The 8,599-nt window shown below is 39.5% G+C and overlaps 1 non-coding gene across 1 annotated transcript; it reads left to right on the top strand.

Moving 5' to 3' along the window:
* The first annotated feature begins 8,082 nt into the window (after positions 1-8,082).
* On the top strand, positions 8,083-8,154 carry trnaw-cca (transfer RNA tryptophan (anticodon CCA)). The gene has a single exon. It is a non-coding gene; the product is annotated as a tRNA-Trp (tRNA).
* The last annotated feature ends 445 nt before the right edge of the window (positions 8,155-8,599 follow it).

The raw sequence follows: 8,599 nt of genomic DNA, 5'->3' as shown, positions 1-8,599 counted from the left end.
TGGAAGTTTATACAGTAGAATCCTGGTTCATGGCTTAAATTCAAGGTAAACAAGACTAAGGAAACGAGTTGGAAACTTGATGTTGAAGTGGGATTTAAATCACCCGGAACATTTCACTACATTGGGCAGTATGTGCCAGAAAGTAATAGTCGACATTACTTCGATAGCTCAGTTGGTAGAGCGGAGGACTGTAGAAAAATCAGCGGCGTATTCTTGGGTCGCTGGTTCGTTTCCGGCTCGCAGGAAGGTGCTTTCTGTGTACTTTGATCAAAGAGTTAAAAAAGCGAATCTGTTTCAATCAGACATTGATCAAAAGCTCTATAAACGACGAAGTAGAGGTTCCTGTTCCGAATTCAGCCCACGTCTTATTGTCTTGTTTTGGCCAAGATCTGATCTTTGAATTAAGGGACTACACTGTCTGCTTTGTAATCCAAAAATGCATACCAATGTCAAGTTTTTTTTGTAGATATAAAGGTGTTCTCTGTTTTCAAAGGATAGGTACTTAATTGGCATAATGATTTGGTATTGATTTTGTATCGTTGTATTATAAAGTTTGTGCTTTCTGTGTTTTTATCGTATTGTGAACTTATTTTTTAAACAAATGCTAACAAAGGCAAACACGGCACACATCTGTTTATACCAGTGGTGAATTGTACATTTTTATTAAGTATAAGCTACTGTGCCCTTCTGGGAGTATATCAGGTTCGATATAAAGTGGCAAAAATATAAAAGGGGAAAATACCCCACACTGCGTGTAAAGCCCATTTTAGATTAAAATGGCGTACTGTGCACGAAATGTTGCAGAAACACAGTCTGATATTTTGATAATTATTATTTTAATAATTTGATCAAATTGAGGCCCAGGATCCAAATCTTCAGTTCTGATTTTTTTAAGTGATACTTTTCCTTCCTTTCGTGGAAGTCACACGATGTGAGCAGTTGTTTTTTTTTTACGTTACGATCCAAAGAGCCTCAGACGCACTGTAACCAAACCAGGATGGATTGTGCTGGGAGCCGGACTGAGCTCATTCTCACTCCCTGTGCTAAAAACAGAATTAGCTCTTCCCTGAACATCGTCTACAGCTGCTGGATGGTGCTTTGCGTCTTACTGCTCCGGCAATTACTTTGACGAAAGACAGCTCAATTGTGCGCTTTTAACCTTCTCGCAGCTACGGGCGAGACTGACGCTCGCGATATGAAGGCACCCGCTGGTACACCTTCTCTAACTTTCACAATCGCGACAGACTTCGCTTTTTTAAAAAAAAGTAGATATAGCCCTGAAAAAAACATAAGCTTTATCAGTTTTTACATTAATCTATTTTGAATCAAAGTTTGATATTTTTTTCATTTTTTATTGCATTTTACATCATAATAATAATATTAATCATCATCATCATTTACACTTATATAGCGCTGTTCTGGATACTCCACTCAATGCGCTTTACAGGTAATGGGGACTCCCCTCCACCACCACCATTCTCTTGAATGATCACAGAGAGTCAAGACCTCGGTTTTACGTCTCAGCCGAAGGACGGCACCTGTTTACAGTTTAGTGTTCCCGTCATTGTACTGGCGTATCAGGACCCGCATGGACCACAGGGTGTACGCCCAGCGACAGGAACCAGACGTGTGTTGGGCTCGGCTGCGAGCAGAACAATGACGTCACGGGGACAAAGTAGAGGAAATCAAAACGGTTCTGTAAAAGACCAGTGTCAGCTGTTGGTTTGCAGTCTGGACTCTAAAAAGTATAGTATGTAGGATGTGACAAATTTATGATTTCTTGGAATAAAACGGTTTTTATTTGCATTCAAAATGAAGCGGAATTTTAGCGCGACACACAAACCCTTTGTCTTTTTTAGAGAGTGATTTTTAAACAGACATAAATGTAGAAAACGTGTTTTTTTTTAGCACTACAATAGCAGGGTCAGCGGCGTAATGAATAACGCGTCAGGCCTCGCATCAGAAAATTATAGGTTCGACTGCCGTCTGACTCCTTGCGTTTATACCACTTACATTCTTTAATATAAATGAACTGCACCTGAAAGCTATAGAAAACACCTTGGGTAAGTTGTCTGCACCCTCATGCGAATTTCGACAAATTACCCAAAACACTGTATTGTCTGGAGATCAGCTCCAGCTCTGAACTCATTTGCAATGAAAAACCATGTGTAACAAAACTGGAGAACAGCTGAACTTGTGCTCAGTTCGGTGATGAGGGTTAAGAACTGTCGTTGTTGTAATTAGCACGAACTGCACAGGCTCTGAATCAGACCATGTCAATTAGTCTGATCAGTGTAGGACACGTTAATGTAGAATTATTAATAGGTTTGTTAGTTCAGGTGTACCCACCTGAACTAATGTAGAATTATTACTTGGTCTGTCTCTTGTTTGTATATAAATGAATGTCTCTGACAACTTAATGTTAGTTTTACGATGTAGTTCAGGCGTTGACATATGCACGAGTATACAAAATGTCTCACTCCTGATTCATCTCACGTTCTACAGGAGACTGGCGATTCCTCCTGTTTCTTGTACAACCATATCAGAACAGAAGCCCGTGTCACCGAGCTCAGATTCAAGATTGACTTGCATCTTTATCCCTTTTTTGTTCGTGATCATTATTTTCTTTAGTTATGATCAATATTGAACTTTTTTTAAATGAAGTGACAATAATCAAATATGCAGGCAGATTTTTGAAAAGTATTCAGAATTGTCAGGGTTCCCCTTTGGAACAGTCGTCAGAAAATGTGAGAAAATGAAAGTTATGTAAGCTCTCACACAAAGCATTGAAGATTGGAATCTGAGTGTAAAAAAGCTACCCGTCTCCCAATGATAGGCAGGGATACACACCATGACTCAAATAGACTCAGCGAACTTTAACGCCTATGATATTACGAGTGCTTTGCACGTGTCGAACTTCAAGAAGGAACTACTACAATAGTTGTGGACATAATTCAATACCACCGGCAAAGTCCAATGCCGGCAACGTCTGAGAAAATAATATTCACTCATGGAATTTGGTCTTTGAATGGCTGGCGAGAAAATTCATTTATACTCCTGTTGCACCCTCAGCTGAAACATGTTAAAATAACAATGCAGATTTGTTGGAGAACTTATCATCAATATCCTTCAAAATCTACGTTCAAATGAAGGATTTGAAGAAACTATGAAAAAAGCAATAGTAGTAGCAGAGGATTTTGAATTTTGCTTTTCAAGTCAGTAGATCACCATAGAGTTGCGCCCCTACAAACAGCACAAAGGATGAATCCCACCTCCTTCGTTATTGCTGTTTGTGCAGGTGAAAGTAGCGTTTGTGCTATTGAAAGTATCTCGGAAGATGAAGGTGCAGTCACTTCCACATATCATGATATCATTAGATCCGACGACAAGAGCTGAAGCCCCCGACATTTTCCAAGCCAGCAATGTGAGGAAGATGGGTGTGGAGGAAGGTAGTGTGGCCGAGCAGTCTAAGTTGCTGGATTTTAGGCTTCAGTTTCTCTGGGGGTGTGGGTTCGAATCCCACGGCTGCAAAATGTTAATGTTTGAAGACCTGCAATACGATCAGTAAAAGCACCTTTTGTTAGGCTGCGGGAGGTGTTTATACATAGACTTTCTAAAATACAGGCTTAACATCAAGGCAGAAAAAATATTTTGTTTTCTTAACATAAATTCTCTTTGGCATGTTCAGCTTTATGTAGGGAACAACATCTGCCGAGATCACTTTTGAGGCAGTGCACATGATAGTGTACTGGCAAGTACATTTAATATTGGCTGTGGTGGTGAGCTTCTTTTGTCTGTGAAACTTTTAATTCTTCACGCCGAATCATTGGCAGGGGTAAAGCTTATTAAATCTTTGAACATAGCGCTCCATCGGAAATACTTTGTTCATGGTCAAAAGATTTCAGAGGATTAACTTCATGAATTCACATAGCATAACTTACAGGAAAGATTTAAAAGGGGAATTGATTGTGCTTCCTGATGTTGTTCCTGTGGTTTCTTTGGATACAAAGGTGAATGTTCTTTGACGTTCTACTAGAGTATCCACTGGGTGGGCTTTATCAATCAGCTCGGATAGGTCATCAGTGCTCCGTCTCTGGAAAATAATCAGCACTGTCGTTTTCTCCTGTACTGTCTTTTAAAACATATAAGATCACGAGTTTACAGATTTCTCCAAATAACAACTATACATTTTAACCCAGCGCTTAGCATTCCTTCAATCTAATAGTTTTACTCTGGGTAAAAAGCAGCGCAATATACAAAGAGATGATATTCAAATATTTCAACGTTCTTATTGGATTACCTGTATGGAGATATCGCTCAGAATTCCTAATATGATTTTGAGTTCAGTTTTGCTTTACTACTTTCAGAGTCTTTTATTGACCTTGCTGAAGCAGAGAAGTGACATAATCACAAATGCGACCTACCTGTGCTGCTACCTGTTTCTGGTTAATAATGATTATTGCGAGGAAAAAAAAAACAGCTCCTTGCATTAAGAGCAAGAGCAACAAACGCGCTCGCTTGTTGAGTTGGTTTTTTTCCGTGGTGCTCTTCCTCAGATGCAAAGTTATTTGGCGAGCAAGGACCTCTGAGAAGGAGCCTGAATCCGTCAAAAACTCAGAAATTCTAATATCGCACTACCGTCTTGTGTACAGAGACCTGCTTCTTCCTTTTTGAGTGTTTTGGTGTTTAAGAGCATGCTTCTTACCTCGAATGTTAGTTTCAGGAGATGTGTTACCGGATCACAGATCATCTTAAAAAGAATGGGGGATGCACTGGCTCAGTTATTTGAAGGAACCTATACCACCAACACACTTCTGAGAAGCACCTGCACATTTTCGCAATCCTCTCTCTCACCTACAAAGTTATGAAGACACAGACGACCAACAAAAACTGATTTGATTCACTCAAGGCTTCACTCTTCTGTTGTGATGTCGTTTTAATTAGTGTTAGCTGTGATGAGGTGTTGTTTCTGTCTCTTAAAGTTTAAGAGTCTGCTCCTTTCTTCCTGGTATAGAAATAACATGTTCCATCTTTGTTTACAAACACCACTGTAAATTATTTGTCCATCTCTAAAGCCTGCGTGTATTGACAAGGCAATTCAAAAGCACATATTAAATAAGAACACGATCCTTCTTGTTACCATTCACGTGGTTGGAGCGTTGTTTCGCCCTTTAACGTTCTTCTACAATATTTACAGACAGGGCTTTATCACTGGAGTTGTGTGCATCGGTCCATGAACATCAATTGTACTGCTGTTTTTCTATGCGTAATTTAATCGCAAGCACTTAAAAGATGAAAAAAGGTTTCAAAGAAAACATAATTGAAAGACAGTGAGGAGGTAGAAAAACGCACTCCCCCGTTGAAGAATCAACCACCGTCGCCCATGTGACTGGATATAAAAATAAATTATTCATTTTGCCCAGTCTCTGGAAGCTTCAATGCGATTATTTTCCCTTCCTTATTTCTTCATTCCCATTGATTTACTTTGTAGTAGAAGAAACTCGAAAGTGGGAAACTGCAGGCATTCTTCATGAAGGGTGGATTGTGGTCAGTGAACATATGCACATCTTTAAGTCAGTTTCACTATCTGTGCCATAGGGGATGTAGCTCGGTGCTAGAGTGCATGCTTTTCGTGTATGAAGTCCCGAGATCAATCGCTGGCATCACCAGGTGCTTTATATTATTGTGCTCACATCGCAATCTTCTGTTGAGTGAGAACTCTTTGCTCGTGTTCATAGAGAGCCAGGTTTACACAATTAAATTCAGTCACACACGAAGTGCTACAGTGCTGCTCTGCTGTTTTAAATGTACCTTCAAAGCATTTCGTTCTGTTAACTACCAAATGATTTGAACTAATTTGACGTCATATTCAGGAAATCCAGAGAAGGTCATCAGACTTTTAGTGGCTGTTGAAGAAAACACCTGTTGAATCTCACCGGGGATTTCTTGAGAGATCATTCAGCGAGCGAGTCCTCCCTCTGGACTCCAAACATTTTGGGTTAAACTGTTATTCACATACTCCAACGAAGAGAAACGTTAGTGTCTTCCGGTGTGTGAGCCCATTTCTCAAAAAAAAGTTATATAAATTGAATTGTTCTACTTTTTAGGCTTGCATAGTCTTATTAATATTTCAGTTAAATCTTTTTTTTCTGTAGTAACACCAGTTGATATTAATATTAGTCCTGATTTATAATTTTTTGTCATGGTTGATCTTAAGTAATTTTGTAATTAGTTTCAGTTTTAAAAAATCGCGCAGAGAAGCTACCAAAACAGGTAATGTTCATATAATGTGTAATGCAATAGCAGCATTTTGGGTTGAAAACAAAAAGTATATCTTGGTATGAATCCTAACACTTCATAAGCGGCGTTCTAGGACTTCTCGCTTCAGATAAAGTTGTCAATACATCATCGATTTCTACTCAATCAATATCAGCAGTGTTATCGCTACCGAGCGGTAATATAGATCCTGGCAATACTTCGTGAGATCTTCGTAAGAAAATCCAAAATACTATGGAAGCAATCAAATTTATACGTTTCTTATACAAATTGTGGTTTTCTGTTAATTGCCAATTTGACTGTAATTACATCTTAGTTTACAGATGTCTTGCATGTATCACAAGGTATAATAGTCGTGTGCGTCATCAGTTAAAATGTTTTAAAAAGTACGAGAAAAGTACAACATGCTTAAGAATATTTATGGTTACATCCATATTACAATGAAGGTAAATATACCAAGATATTAAAATACAATTGTACAGTCCTAACTTAATAATGCCTGTGAAGTTTTCCAACAAATCCGAACTGTAATTTTGAAATATTATTGCTGAGACTGATAAGAGAGTACAAAGATCAAATTCAATGAGTGAAAATGCACCCGTAGTTCTCTAAACTGAGTTTCTTCCCTGAAATGACTTGCTTGCGAAGCACCAAGCAGCCTTGAACGGATCGCGGAAATCAAATATACAGTACAGATGGATTCAGAGTGTGCTTTCCAACTTTTGTGCAACATTTTCCTTTGATAGGGCAGAGTTGTCTTCACAATCTGGGTTAAATAAAAAGGAGTGACGTCAGTGTTAAACAGCTTTCCTTTTTGGGGAACAACGGTTGTGTTCCATATTTCTAATTATTTTGGTTTCAAGATCGCAATTTAGTGTGAAACATAAAAGCCAGCTGGATAAGCTTTATTAATTTCCCTCACGGGATCAATAAAGTATCTATCTATAAATCTCTTACACGTCATTTACAATGGCCTTTCAACTAATAGCCCGTGCAGGGACCAAACTCTAGCTGTTGGTACAGTACGAGTTGCGTAAGGCTCTGTAACGCGCAGATGAGAAACCAACCTCTGCTTTTTCATTATATACACAGTGAGCTATATATGCGAGCTTACTGCCTCCTACGGGCTCTGTATTTGATTGCGGTACAAGACCGGCCGTGGAGATAAAGTGAGACTGCTTTGTACCTTAAAAGGCTCATAGCGTCCCTGGGAGGGCTCAAACCACCACCCTTTCGGTTAACAACCGAGCCACAAAGACTCATGTACAGCTTAACACTTCTCGGTCTCGGTGAAAGTGATACACTCCGTAAAATTTCCAGAGATTCATTTATTTTTAAAGGAAAATCACCAACAGCGGCCGAGAGCTACTGGAGTTTTTTCATTCTATACTGCGATTTCTGAAGGGTACCCTGTGAAAATACGAGTTTTGACGAGAAGGGATGGACATATAAGGTCAGAAGGCTTGGGGAACTGAACTTTAAGGTGAAGACTGCGGGTTCAGTAGCAGCAGAACCTGATCAGTATCAGTTGACTCCGATATACCTTGAAAATGAACTTGGGGATTTAGAGTCAGACGTGCTACCGTTGCACTATGGGGTACTTAATTTAAAAAAAAAATAGGAAAACAAATCAGTGTTCCTGGATCTGTAATTGAGAACAACACCTGCACAAGAGCTGCGCAGGAAGAATAAAATGTTGTCTGGGAAGAAGAGACTCTCTTCGGAAGAGCAGCGCTCTTCACAGGAGATTTTTTTTTGTGAGGCTGATTTGTCTCCTTTGAGGAATTCAAAGACGCTGATGACCGCGACCTCGTGGCGCAACGGTAGCGCGTCTGACTCCAGTTCAGAAGGCTGCGTGTTCAAATCACATCGAAGTCAGCTGTTAGTTTTTCAGGTTCTGCTAGTCCTGAACACCATGCAGTTGAGTTCTATCTGAACACCACATAGATGATCTAAACAAAATAGAGCAGTACAGGACACGCAGTGTGGAGCTCACACAGCGAACAGCCTTGAACACGAGAAAAGGCACCGTTCACATCTGCTAAACATCACGTCCAACTTTAGAGACAGCTACATCATAGAATGGAATCCCGGAAGTTTCAGGTAACTTTCTTTTTAAAAAATACAGGTTCAAGCAAACCTGAAAGTTAGGGAGTTTCGGACACTTTTCTTTTATTAAATAGTGTCTGAAGCCTGAAAATGTAATTTGAAAAAAAAAACGCTATTGGACATTAGCAGGTGCTTTTTGTAACGATTTGCTATTTCATGCTGGAAAACAAAGGAAACAGACCCAACGTTTGCTTTCAGGTGCGGTTCATTACAT

Source organism: Atractosteus spatula (assembly GCF_055471065.1).
Source record: "Atractosteus spatula isolate fAtrSpa1 chromosome 10 unlocalized genomic scaffold, fAtrSpa1.hap1 SUPER_10_unloc_9, whole genome shotgun sequence".
Classification (NCBI taxonomy): domain Eukaryota; kingdom Metazoa; phylum Chordata; class Actinopteri; order Semionotiformes; family Lepisosteidae; genus Atractosteus; species Atractosteus spatula.
The sequence above is the reverse complement of the archived record's forward strand: the minus strand, read 5'-3'. Positions and strand labels throughout refer to the sequence as shown.